Raw genomic sequence first — 14,053 nt, 5'->3', positions numbered from 1 at the left:
AACTACCAGGGCTCCTCTACCAGCTAGCTGCTGCTGTGTAATAAGTCACTCTAAACTTAGGGGCTTAAAACAGCCACCTTGGCTGGGCGCAGTGGCTCATGCCTATAATCCTAGCACTCTGGGAGGTGGAGGCAGGTGGATTGCTTGACCTTGAGGAGTTCCAGACCAGCCTGGGAAAAAGCAAGACCCTATCTCTAAAAAATAGCGCAGCGTTATGGGTACCTAAAGTCCCAGCTACTTGCTGAGGCAAGAGGATCTCTTGAGCCCAAGAGTGCGAGGTTGCTATGAGGTATGACACCACAACCCTCTATCAAGGGTGACAAAGTAAGACTCTGTCTCAAAAAAACAAACAAACAAAAACCCAGCCACCTTTCATGCAAAGGTTGGCTAAGTGATCCTGCTGATCTGGGCTAGGCCTGGCTGTTCTTGCCTGGGCTCACTCCTACATCTATAATAGTTGGTAGGTTGACTGGGGGTGACTGATCTTCGATGGCCTCAGCTGGGACACCTTGGCCCTCCTTCACAGGTCCTCCACATCCTTCCAGCAGGCTAGCTGGTACCAGAAGGGAATCTGGGCAGTCTCTTTTTCACACCTTTGCTTGCATCACATTTACCATTGTCCCATCAGCCAAAACAAGTCACACATCCAAATCTAGAGCAATATGGAAAGGCACTACCAAGTTATGGGGCAGAGAGCCATTAATTGGAGGCCATTTACCCAATCCATTTATCACAGTCTCCATCTTGCTTGTTAGCCTGCAACAACTGTGACAACACTAATAATAGTTAGTGTTATTGGGACACTAATAGCCAACATTGTTGGGAACTTACGCAGGCAGCCTGCTAAGAGCTTTGCAGATGCTTAATCCTCACAATAACTTTATATGGTAAACTTGGAGAAGCTAAGTCTTGTGCAAAATCCCATAGTTAGGGAATGATGGAACCAGGGTTTGATTGTACCTCTCCGTAACTCCTAAGTCTAAGCTCATAGCTGCTATCTTCGCTGTCTTTACCATTCTTTTCTCTTGAAATTATGCCTTTTTTTCTTTTTCTTTTTCTTTTCTTTTCTTTTTTTTCTTTTTTTTTTTTTTGAGACAGAGTCTCACTTTGTACCCTCAGTAGAGAGCCTCATAGCGCACAGCAACCTGAAACAACTCTTAGGCTCAAGCAATTATCTTGCCTCAGCTTCCCGAGTAGCTGGGACTACAGGCATCCACCACAATGCCTGGCTATTTTTAGTGGCGGGGTCTTGCTCTGGCTCAGGCTTGTCTCGAACCTGTGAGCTCAGGCAATCTACCCACCTCGGCCTCCCAGAGTGCTGGAATTACAGGCATAAACCACTGCACCCAGCCTACCTTATCTTAATATTTTGTTTGAAAAACTATTTTTATTTAGAGATGGCTACTTTGCCCAGGCAAGTACAGTGACTATTCACAGGCCAAATCATAGTGTACTGTTGTCTCAAATTCCTGGCCTCAGGCAATCCTCCTGCCTCAGCCTCCTGAGTAGCTGGTACTACGAGTGTGCACCAAGATGCCCAGCTTGTTTAGAAGTCTTATTATTGTGAGTGCAGTGGCTCACACCTGTAATCTTAGCACTCTGGGAGGTGGGAAGATGGCTTGAGTCCAGGAGTTTGAGGTTGGAATGAGCTACAATGACACCACTGCACTCTACCTGGGTTGATACAGTGAGACTCTGTTTCAAAAAAACAAAAAAACAACAAAAACTTATTCTTGAGTGCCTGTCATTCAGTCACTATGCTAAGCACTGAGGATGTAAATATGACTTACACCTACTGCCAACTTTCAAAACATACCTCCTGTCCAGGCCCGGTGTCTCACTCCTTAGTCCTAACAAACATTCTGGGAGACCAAGATGGGAGGATTGCTTGAGCTCAGGAGTTCAAGACCAGCCTGAGCAAGATGAGACCCCACCTCTACTAAAAATAGAGAAAAAAAGTTAGCCAGGTATTGTGGCAGGCACCTGTAGTCCCAGCTACATGGGAGGCTGGGGCAGGAGGATTGTTTGAACCCAGGAGTTTGAGGGTTCTGTGAGCCAGGCAATGCCATGGTACTCTAGTATGGGCAACAACAGAGTTGTTGTCTGTCTCAAAAAAAAAAAAAGAAAGAAAGAAAGAAAAAGAGGCTGGGCACAGTGACTCACACCTGTAATCCTAGCACTCTAAGAGGCCAAGGCAGGTGGATCGCCTGAGTTCATGAGTTCAAGACCAGCCTGTTCAAGAGTGAGACCCTGTCTCTGAGAAAAATTGCCATGTGTTGTGGTGGGCACTTTTACTCCCAGTTACTTGAGAGGCTGAAGCAAAAGAATTGCTTGAGCCCAAGAGTTTGAGGTTGCTGTGAGCTATGATGTGACAGCACTCTACCAAGAGTGGCAAAGTGAGACTCTGTCTCAAAAGAAAAAAGAGAGAGAGAGAGAAAGACCAATGTGGTGGCTCACACTTGTAATCCCAGCACTCTGGGAGGCTGAGGTGGGTGGTTCACCTGAGCTCAGGAGTTTGAGACCAGCCTGAGCAAGAGCAAGACCTCGTCTCTACTAAATATACAAAAACTAGTGGGGCACTGTGGAGAGCACCTATAGTCCCAGCTACTCAGGAGGCTGAGGCAAGAGGATCACGTGAGCCCAAGAGTTTGGAGTTTCTGTGAGGTATGATGCCACAGCACTCTACTCAGGGTGACAGAGTGAGACTCTATCTCAAAAACAAATCTACCTCTTAAAAGGGAGAGACAGACAGAAGATAGATTCTAACAGTTCTTTTCATGTCTGAAGATGTCTCTGAACGTGTTTTTGCCATTTTTAGTTTAGACTTGCTGATACTCCAGCTTTCATTTTTCTTTAGAGAAAGGATCTCACTATATTGCTCAGCCTAGCCTCCAACTTCTGGGCTCAAGCAATCCTCATGCCTCAGCCCCCTGAGCAACTAGTATTAGAAGCATGCACCCACACACCAGGCTAAGACTCCAGCTTTTATCCCTCCCTCCTGTTTCTTTCTGCCCTTTCTGTCTTCCTTTCATCCCACCTCTTTGTCTCTGTCCTCCCTTCTCTGTCTTTATTTCTTTCCATCTCTCACTGTGTCTCTTCTCGCTTCCTTTCTCTCCTTGTTATGGCATTGTTGACTCACATTTGAGTCATTCTGGATTTAGCCCTTCAGCTTCTCGAGCTGATAAGGTTGCAGGTCAGACCCTCCAGTCCCGTTATCCCTTCTCCCTCGGCAGCTTTCTCGCCACACTTCAAACCTTCAGGTTCCCAGCCACAAACACCCAGAGCTATGCATACTCCTCACGCCTGCACATGAGATTCAGCCAGTGGTCCACAGACATTTATTGAGCATCTGTCTGACATGAACAAGATTTGATTTTCAAATAAGGTCTCGGTGCGGGTCAGCTAGTCCTGCCTGAGATGTTTTTGTGGGGTAGGTGCTTTCCTTAAGGCCACAAAAGCCAATAGGATATTTGCTCACATCACTGTTGCCCCTTACTCTAGGAACTTCTGCCTCCTGCAAAATCTGGGTTCTCCATCCCTCTGTCATGGAACACCCTGAAGGTGGGGCAGTGTGGTAACTGATCTAAACAGGTACCACAGCCAGGCTTGCAGCTGGCCGTGCTTTGGGCTGGTCCCATCCTCTGTGGCCCTGGGCTAGGGCTGCCAAGCTCAGGGCTGAATGCATGATCTGAGGTCACCCAGGCTTCCAATAGGCCTTGGCAAGGCAGGTGCATCATAAATCCTGGTCACCCAGACTTGACTTATAGCTCTATGACCATGGAGAGATCACTGCTTCATACCAGTCTTGATTTGCAGAGTGGTCTCTGCATGTCCTTCTGTATAAGTTGGAGTTCTCCAGAGAAACAGAACTACGGGGATAGACAGATATAGATACAGACATGAAGATTTATTATTAGGGATTAGCTCATGCAATTATGAAGTTAAGGCCCGAGAAAGCCAGTGGTATAATGTAGTCAAAATCTGAAGGCCTGAGAACCAAGGGAGCCAATGGTATAGGTTCCAGTCTGAGGCTAAAGGCCCAGGAATCAGGAGTGCTGATATCTGAGGGCTGGAGTAGATGGACATCTCAGGTCAAGCAAAAAGAGCCAGTTTGCCCTTCCTGCACCATTTTGTTCTATTCAGGCCCTTAACAGATTGGACTGTGTACACCCCCACTGATGAGAGCAATCTTCTTTACTCAGTCTACCAATCCAAGACTTAATCTCTTATGGAAACACTGTCACAGAAATACCCAGAAATAATGTTTACCAGCTATCTGGGCATCCCTTAGCCCAGTCCAGTTGACACATAAATTTAACTATCACATGACAAATGCAACAAAACCAAAAAAATAGCCCGGTGTTGTGGCAGGCACCTGTAGTCCCAGCTACTTGGGAGGCTGAGACAAGAGACTCAAGCCCAAGAGTTGGAGATTGCTGTGAGCCATGATGCCATGGCACTCTACTCAGGGTCACAGCTTGAGACTCTGTCTCAAAAATAAATAAATAAATAAATAAATAAAATAAAATAATCCCATGTTGTCTAAATTCAAATGTAGTGACTTCTTTGCCCACACTTCCTTCCTTTCTGTCCAATCTTATGGCCTGATTCAGGGCATGAAAAGATACAGCTATACCAGATCTGGGTCTTCTCAAGCCTTGCACTACGTGCCTTCAAAGAGCCTATGAAAGTACTTTACTCTATTAAAAAAAATCTATTGAACAAATGAATGAATCATCACATCCAGGTAGGGGGAAAGAGGATAATCTCACCCATCTGGAAACCATCAAAAATCTGGAAGTGAAGAGAATTTAAATATTTTCTGTTCTGAGGCTTTTCTTATAACAGGATGTGTGCCACCGCTTTTGTTTATTTAAAACAATAAACATTTACTTTGCTAATGAGACATTGAGTGTGTGTGGGCCTGGCAGGCCTGGGGTAGCCTTGGTTATGTACCTGCTGCAGGCATTTGGGGGTTAGTTGGAAGGTTTGACTTTGCTGAGCTTGGGTACACTCTTTCACTTCTCTTAGACTTTGGCTGCAATAAACCATCTGACCAACTTTGCTCCATCCAATCTCTCATATTCCAAGAGGGTAGTCTGGTCTTATTCATAAATTGAATGGCAAAAATTGAAAAAAGCAAGTAAAGGCATGAAAAGTCAGCTTGGCACCTATAGCTCAAGCAGCTAGGGCACGAGCTACATACACCAGAGCTGGCAGGTTCGAATCCAGCCCAGGCCTGCCAAACAACGATGACAACTACGACCAAAAAAAAATAGCTGGAGGTTGTGTCAGGCGCCTGTAGTCCCAGCTACTTGGGAGGCTGAGGCAAGAGAATCACTTAGGCCCAAGAATTTGAGGTTGCTGTGAGCTGTGACACCACAGCACTCTACCGAGGGCAACATAATGAGACTCTGTCTCAAAAAAAAAAAAAAAGAAGTGTGAATAATTCTGGCCACTTTTCCAAATCTACCAAAAGTAGCCTTACATAGTTTCAGAGAAACTATTAGCAATGTTCCTCAGTAACTTGCTGCTCTGAGTTTCTCCCTAAAGAATCAAGGGCTTTTTGTTAACATCAAAATAATTTTAGAAACAATTTATTACAGGAAGTTTCAAGTTGCTTGCATATGAATTTACTCTTCTATTTGCTATCTCTGTGGCATATTTAACAACCTCCAACTCCTCTGCCTGCATGTGTTAACTTCAGAAAGAGGAACAGAGGGTCATACACTCAGAGACATATCCTAAGACTCCCACCCTCCTGCTCCGCCCTGCAGTTCTACTCTGGAATAGACAGAGCCCCGCATATCCGCAGACCCAGTTCCACAGTTCCAGTGGTTCACTTCCTGTCTCCAACTAGACGCTCCTCCGCAGGCTCCAAGCGTTTCCTTGGGGAAGGTCGAAGAGTTACATTGCAGTAGTACTTGATGCCACATGGTGTCGCTGTTGAAGCTTTGTCCTGCATAGCCCCATGGCCACTTGCTTTTTCTTTCAAGTACTGGGTTGTCGGTGTTCCAGACTCTTAGGGAGCTAATGTGGGGACTTTTTCGGTAACTGTTGTCTGAAGCAGAGTCTTACTCTGTTGGCCCAGGCTAGAGTGCCTTGGAGTCAACACAAACTCCTAGGCTCAGGCAATCCTGCCTCAGCCTCCCCAGTAGCTGGGACTACAGGCACCCACCACATCACCTGGCTAATTTTTCTATTTTTATTTTATTTTAATTTTTTGGGACAGAGTCTCACTATGTCACCCTTGGTAGAGTGCTATAGCATCACAGCTCACAGTAGCCTCAGCCTCCCGAGTAGCTGAGTGAGTAGCTCACTATAGGCACCTGCCACAATGCCTGGCTAGTTTTTGTTGCAGTTTGGCCGGGGCCAGGTTCAAACCCGCCAGCCTCAGTATATGGGGCCGGCGCTTACTCACTGAGCCACAGACCACCCCATTTTTCTATTTTTTTTTTTTTGTAGAGACAGAGTCTCACTTTATGGCCCTCGGTAGAGTGCCGTGGCCTCACACAGCTCACAGCAACCTCCAACTCCTGGGCTTAAGCGATTCTCTTGCCTCAGCCTCCCGAGTAGCTGGGACTACAGGCGCCCGCTACAACGCCCGGCTATTTTTTGGTTGCAGTTTGGCTGTGGCCGGGTTTGAACCCGCCACCCTCGGTGTATGGGGGCCGGCGCCTTACCGACTGAGCCACGGGTGCCGCCTTACTGACTGAGCCACGGGTGCCGCCCCATTTTTCTATTTTTAATAGACACGAGGTCTCACTCTTGCTCAGCCTCAAGACCCCACCTCTACTAAAAGTAGAAAAACAAGCCGGGCATTGTGGTGGGCACCTGTAGTACCAGCTACTCTGGAAGCTGAGTCAGGAAGATCGCTTGAGCCTAGGAGTTTGAGGTTGCTGTGAGCTATGATGACACCGTGGAGATGGGGATGACACTCAACCCCAGGGAGACAGCTTGAGACTCTGTCTCAAAAATAAATAAATAAATAAATAAATCCAGGGGGGTCACGGTGGCTCACGCTTGTAATCCTAGCACTCTGGGAGGCCAAGGTGAGTGGATTGCCTGAGTTCACAGGTTCTAGACCAGTGTGAGTCAGAGTGAGACCTGGTCTCTAGAAATAGCCAGGTGTGTTGGAGGGCGCCTGTAATCCCAGCTACTTGGAAGGCTGAAGCAAGAGAATCACCTGAGCCCAAGAGTCTGAGATTGCTGTGAGCTATGATGCTACAGAACGCTACCAAGGGTGACAATGTGACGATGTCTCAAAAAAATAAAAATGAAAAAAATAACCTTAAATAATTTGACCCCGTGTTCTCCAGAAGAGAATAACTGTAACAGGTAGGGAGAAAAATCTTGATCTGTTGTAGAATAGTTTTATCTTCATGCTATTTTTTATTTACTAAACACAAAATCTCTAATGTTTCGCAGAGTAAGCACTCTTAAATTAACTGCTTGGCACCCTGTAGGAGTTATTTGAGCTTTTCCACAGTGCTTTATCACATCTAACTTCCATTATAAAGTTATTGATTTCGAAAAGTGTTTTTAGCACTACTGCTATCACTTAATGAATTCTGAGATAACATCATTCTATGATACAGAAAATATTTTAAATTATAATGCTGAATATTAAAATAACAGCACATTAGTCATTAATGTTGCTACTAGGAGTTATGACATACATATAGCAGCTGATTTATATACTATGAGCATTGGTGGCAGTTATTTAGTTTTACCAGCTCAAGCACCATTCATGTAGTGCTCAGTCATGTAGCAATAGTTGTGGGTACACTTTACAATCGACTTAGCCCATCAGTTTTGAAATTATGCAACCCATTTTTTTTTTTAATTTAGGGAGATTTATAATTTTTCTAATTTGTCTAATTCAAGTTTACATAATATACAAGAGTACAACACCATTATTATCCCCTTTATATAGATGAAAAAGGAAGCCTTAGAGAGCAATTAATCTACTTATTCAAGGTCCTCAGAGCTGATAAGCAGTGGAGTTGGGAGTAGACACCAGCACCGTGCTCAGGAACCAGGATTCTATTTTCTCACAAGGTAGGTTTATTTTAGAGAACTTACTAATTAATGTTCTTTGTCCTAAGCTTTGTTTTTCTTCTTTTCTTTTCTTTTTCCTTTCCTTTTTTTTTTTTTTTTTTTTTGAGACAGAGTCTTACTCTGTTATCCCCAGGCTAGAGTGCTACGGTGTCAGCATAGCTCACAGCAACTTCAAACTCCTGAATTTAAGTGATCCTCCTGCTTCAACTTCCCAAGTAGCTGGGACTACAGGTGCCCACCACATCACCACAATAATTTTTCTGTTTTTAGTAGAGACAGGTCTCCTCTTGCTCAGGCTGGTCTTAAACTCCTGAGCTAAGGAATCCTCCTGCCTCGGCCTCCCAGAGTGCTAGGATTAGAGGTATGAGCCACCTCACCCAGCCCCTTGTCCTAAACTTTGGCTGAATTACACTCATTGGTCCAAAAAGTTCCTTACAATTTTGAATGTTATGAAGAAATGTCGGGGAAATATAGATTACCCTCATTCCAAAAAATAAAAAAAAATTTTTTTAAATTAAAAAACCCTTTTTCACCCTCCTGATCTGTTTTGGCTACCAGGCACTTTGGGGAATGGCAACTTCCATAGAAGTTTGCATGTTTCTATTATTCCCTCTCCCACAACAGCGGCTGTCTACCATTTGTATAAATGAGATGGGCTAGTCGAGTGACCTCTTTGAAACTCAGAGTCTGCCTCAAGTGACCTAGACAAAAGTTTAGCATTTTAAGTATTATTCTCATTGTATACCCTATTTAATCTTTCTTTTGACTAGCAATTTAGCATACATGTGCACATATAGACATATAAATACACACAACAGTCACATGTATGCACTCGTACACATACACTGATAGAGCATCTCAGATACATGTACTCATATTCACACGCATGTACAAAATCACATGCATACCATTCTCTGGAAATCTGTGCCAGAGTTTGGGGGCCGACTTTACAACCCAGCCCCAACCTCAATCCCAGAAGAGGGCCTCTGGGGCACAGAGGAGCAGGGAGCACTCCCCCAGAGGAAGGATCTCACAGCTAGTCACCAGTAATTAGAAGCCTTGAAATAGGCTCATCCATCATCCCAGAGTGGCAGGCTGGCTGTGCAGCCGCCTCCTGGCCCCTCCCCCAGTCCACTCCTTTTTCTCCGGGACTAACTGCAGATCTGCTCCACAGAGTGAAAAGCATTTTGGCTGAATATTCAATCCTCTCCAAAAACATAAACATGGACATGCCCTGGCTCAACTGTCTGCCTTCTGCTCTTTTCTCTGCACATCCTGAGAGCTCTTGTGAAGGTCCTCTGCTCCCCTCACCCCTGCACAACCCCCCTTTGGTCAGGCTTTTTATTTGTGCCCCACACTGGCCTTTATTTTCAGTATTTCATTGAAATTTCCGATATCTCATGACTTGGAATTGTTTTGCCAAATTTACAAATAAAGAAAAGGAGCCTCTAAGAAATAATTTGCCCGGGATTACTGAACTAGGAAGGCTGGAGATGGTTCAAACCAAAGCCAGCTATTTGCACATTTCAGAATCCGTAGTCTTTCTCCAACCTCACCTCACCTCACCTCTGTGAAGGTGATCCCCCAACTCACTGTCTCATACTTGCAGAGCCTGCTCTATGACTGTTTCCTCTTGGAAGCCCCAGGGGCAGGTCTTCCTCCTCTTCTCTCCTGAGTCTGAAGAGCCAAAGTCTACTTCAGTTTCACAGTGGGAGACCGAACGCCAACTCCCAGGGCCAAGGGCCAAGAGCTGAGCAGAAAATGCAGGCAACAGAGCCACCAGGATGGGGATAGTACCCATTGCTTGGCCACATGGGTGTGCTTATGGTCACAGGACACCTGTCTATTAGCTAGGTCTGGGGTGTCGCATCCAAACCAACTCCTAGGCTGGGCACAGTGGCTCACACCTCTAATCCTAGCACTCTGGGAGGCCGAGGCAGGTGGATTGCCTGAGCTCACAGGTTTGAGACCAGCCTGAGCAAGAGTGAGACCCTGGGGTGGAGCCTATGGCTCAAGGGAATAGGGCACCAGCCCCATATGCTGGAGGTGACGGGTTCAAACCCAGCCCCAGCCAAAAACTGCAAAAAAAAAAAAAAAAAAAAATAGATTGAGACCCTGTCTGGAATAAAAAAGGAAAAACCTATCAGCTAAAACAAAACAAAACAAATGCCTTTCCAGATCCCATCCACTCAAATGCTCCATTCTTTTGAGTCCAGTACAAAGTCCCATCTCCCATTAGTGTTTTCTGTTCTTCTCAAACAATAGCACCTTCCCTCTCCTCCAAACACTATGGTGATCATATATTGCCTTGTAAAATCTGTAACATGTTCACAAGTGTTTGCCTTTTATTTTTTTACTGTTTTTTTTTTTTTGAGACAGAGTCTCACTCAGTTGCCCTGGGGTTGAGGGTTGACTGCTATGGCACTGTAGCTCACAGCAACCTCAAACTCTTGGGCTCAAGTGATTCTGCTATCTCAGCTTCCCAAGGAGCTGGGACTACAGGAGCCCACCACAACGCCCTGCTATTTTTTAGAGACAGGTCTTGATCTGGCTCAGTCTGGTCTCAAGCAGTCCACCCACCTCAACCTCCCAGAGTCCTGGGATTATAGGCCTGAGCCACCTTGCCCAGCCCCACAAGTATTTGCCTTTTCACTCCAAGCACTAGGAAGCTCCTTGTGAACATGATTCAGAAAATATCTCTCTGGGCTGGGCGCCTTTGGTTCAGCAGCTAGGGCACCAGCCACATACACTGAGGCTGGTGGATTCAAACCCGGCCAGGGCCTGCCAAACAACAATGACAACTTCAACAAAAAAATAGCTGGGCATTGTGGAGGGTGCCTGTAGTCCCAGCTACTTGGGAAGCTGAGGCAAGAGAATCACTTAAGCACAAGAATTTGAGGTTGCAGCTCGGCGTCCATAGCACAGTGGTTACAGTGCCAGCCACATACACCAAGGGTAGTGAGTTAGAACCCGGCCCAGGCCAACTAAGCAACAATGACAATTGCGACAACAACAAAAATAGCCGGGCGTTGTGGCGGGTACCTGTTGTCCCAGTTATTTGGGAGGCTGAGGCAAGAGAATCACTTGGGCCCAAGAGTTTGAGTTGCTGTGAGCTATGGCACCGCAGCACTCTACCTAGGGTGACATAGTGGGACTCTGTCTCAAAAAAAAAAAGAAAGAAAGAAAATGTCTCTCTGGTACCATCCATGCCTATAAACACCCAGAAAAAAAATTTTTTTTTTGCAGTTTTTGGCCAGGACTGGGTTTGAACCCACCACCTCCAGCATATGGGGCCAGTGCCCTACTCCTTTGAGCCACAGGCGCTGCCCTCAAATTTTTATACTATCACCCAGGGAGGAGTACAATGGCATCACAGCTCACAGAAATCTCAAACTCCTGGGCTCAAGTTATTTCTTGCCTCAGCCTCTTAAGTAGCTGGAATTACAGGTACATGCCAGTACACTCAGCTAATTTTTATTTTTTTGTAGAGAAGTCTCTCTTATGTTTCCCAAGCTGATCTCCAACTCCTGACCTCCCAACAAACACCTTTGTTTCAAAGTATGCAATGTCTATATTTGGGTGAAGTTTCTATTTCACAATAATAACATTAATGTTATTCTTATTTTATTTGTCTCGACACATCATTGGAGGAAAGAACACCAAAGCCCAAAGCATAGCTTCTTGGAGTTATTATCAGCTAAAGTGTTGCCTTACAAGTTATCTTTAACCTGGGGAGCTCCGTTTCTGTTTTTGGGTGGTCTTTGTCCCTCCCTGCTGCCCTAAGTCTTTGATCCTTGGAATCAGGATTTGGAACTCCACAGATGGATGGCTTTAGTCAGAAGGGGAAAGAGGGTTCCTAGCCTTTCAGTAAGTGTCTGGAGTCTGAACTGTGTAGATTATTTCCTTATCTATTCAAATGGACCACCTAAAGAGAATCTGTGCTCTGCTATTGTCCGGGAGGCCTTTTCCCTTTCCACTAATTGATATATAGTATCTAGGGAATTCTCTGATCCATCTTCTTTGTTTGTTTCCACCTAAGATGGTTTATCTAACAATTATTTACATACAAAAAAAAATAATTAAGGGCTCTCTCAAAGATATTAAAAGAAAAGACAGAACTAGTTTCTATTATTCTTCCTATTTTTTTTTTTTTGGACAGAGTCTCACGCTCTTGCCCCAAGCTAGAGTGCTCTGGTGTCACAGTTCATAGCAACCTGCAACTCCTGAACTCAAGCAATCCACTGCCTCAGCCTCCCAGACGGCTAGGATTATAGGCATGAGGACTGTAATCTTAAAACTCTGGAGACCAAGGGCGGCGCCCGTGGCTCAGTCGGTAAGGTGCCGGCCCCATATACCAAGGGTGGTGGGTTCAAATGCGGCCCCGGCCAAACTGCAACCAAAAAATAGCCGGGCGTTGTGGTGGGCGCCTGTAGTCCCAGCTACTCGGGAGGCTGAGGCAAGAGAATCACTTAAGCCCAGGAGTTGGAGGTTGCTGTGAGCTGTGTGAGGCCACGGCACTCTACCGAGGGCCATAAAGTGAGACTCTGTCTCTACAAAAAACAACAACAACAAAAAAAAACTCTCGAGACCAAGGCTCGAGGATCCTTTGAGCTCCAGAGTTTGAGACCAGCCTGTGCAAGAGTGAGACCTTGCCTCTGCTAAAAATAGAAAAATTAGCCAGGCATTGTGGTGGGCGCCTCTAATCTCAGCTACTCCGGAGCCTAAGGCAGGAGGATCTCTTGAAACCAGGAGTTTGAGATTGCTGCAAGCTAGGCACTCTAGCCTGGGTGAGAGAGTGAGACTCTGTCTCAACAAAACAAACAGCCTTGGTGCCTGTAGCTCAGTGGCTAGGGTGCCGGCCACATACACCAGGGCTGGTGGGTTCCAACCCGGCCCAGGCCTGCCAAACAACAATGACACTACAACAAAAAAATACACAAGGGTTGCTTAAGCCCAAGAGTTTGAGGTTGCTGTGGCCATGGCATTCTACTGGGGGTGACATAGTAAGACTCTGTCTAAAAAAATAATAATAATAATAATAACTTAATGGATTAGAAGCACTGTTCTTTCAGATTATTCACAATGGCCAGGAGGTGGAAGCAATCAAAAGTCCGTGACAGATGTGTGGATAAAGAAAACGTATGTATATACCACAAAATATTGTTCAGCCTTAAAAATAAAGGAAATCCTGTCATGTACGCTACAGGATAGGAACCTTGAGGACATTGTGCTAAGGGAAATGAACCAGTCAAAGACAAATATTGCATGACGTGTAATTCCACTTTTAGGGGTATCTAATTAAAGTCAAGTTGTCAAACTCTTTTTTTTTTTTTTTTTGTAGAGACAGAGTTTCACTTTATCGCCCTCAGTAGAGTGCCGTGGCCTCACACAGCTCACAGCAACATCCAACTCCTGGGCTTTAGAGGATTCTCTTGCCTCAGCCTCCCTAGTAGCTGGGACTACAGGCGTCCGCCACAACGCCCGGCTATTTTTTTTGTTGCAGTTCGACCGGGGCTGGGTTTGAGCCTGCCACCCTTGGTATATGGGGCCGGCGCCCTACCCACTGAGCTACAGGGGCCGCCCAAGTCATCAAACTCTTAGAAACAGAAAGTAGAAGGGTGGTTGCCAGGGAGGGAGAGAAGGGAAGAAGAGTTGTTGAACAATGAATACAGAGTTTCAGTTTTACAAGAGGACAAAGCTGTAGAGATCTGCTTTACAACAGTGTGTATATGATGAACACTACTGTACTGTACACTTAAAAATGATTAAGGTGGCCAGGCATGGTGGCTCACACCATGAGCACTCTGGGAGGTCAAGGTGGGAGTATCACTTCAGGTCAGGAGTTTGAGAAGAGCAATCTGTCTCTACCATAAATAGAAAAGAAATTAGCCCAGTGTGGGGTGGGCGCCTGTAGTCCCAGTTGCTTGGGAGGCTGAGGCAGGAGGATCTCTCGACCCAGGAAGATGCCACTGCTCTCTACCCAGGGCAACAG

This window comes from Nycticebus coucang, chromosome 14 (assembly GCF_027406575.1).
Source record: "Nycticebus coucang isolate mNycCou1 chromosome 14, mNycCou1.pri, whole genome shotgun sequence".
NCBI classification, from domain to species: domain Eukaryota; kingdom Metazoa; phylum Chordata; class Mammalia; order Primates; family Lorisidae; genus Nycticebus; species Nycticebus coucang.
The sequence above is the reverse complement of the archived record's forward strand: the minus strand, read 5'-3'. Positions refer to the sequence as shown.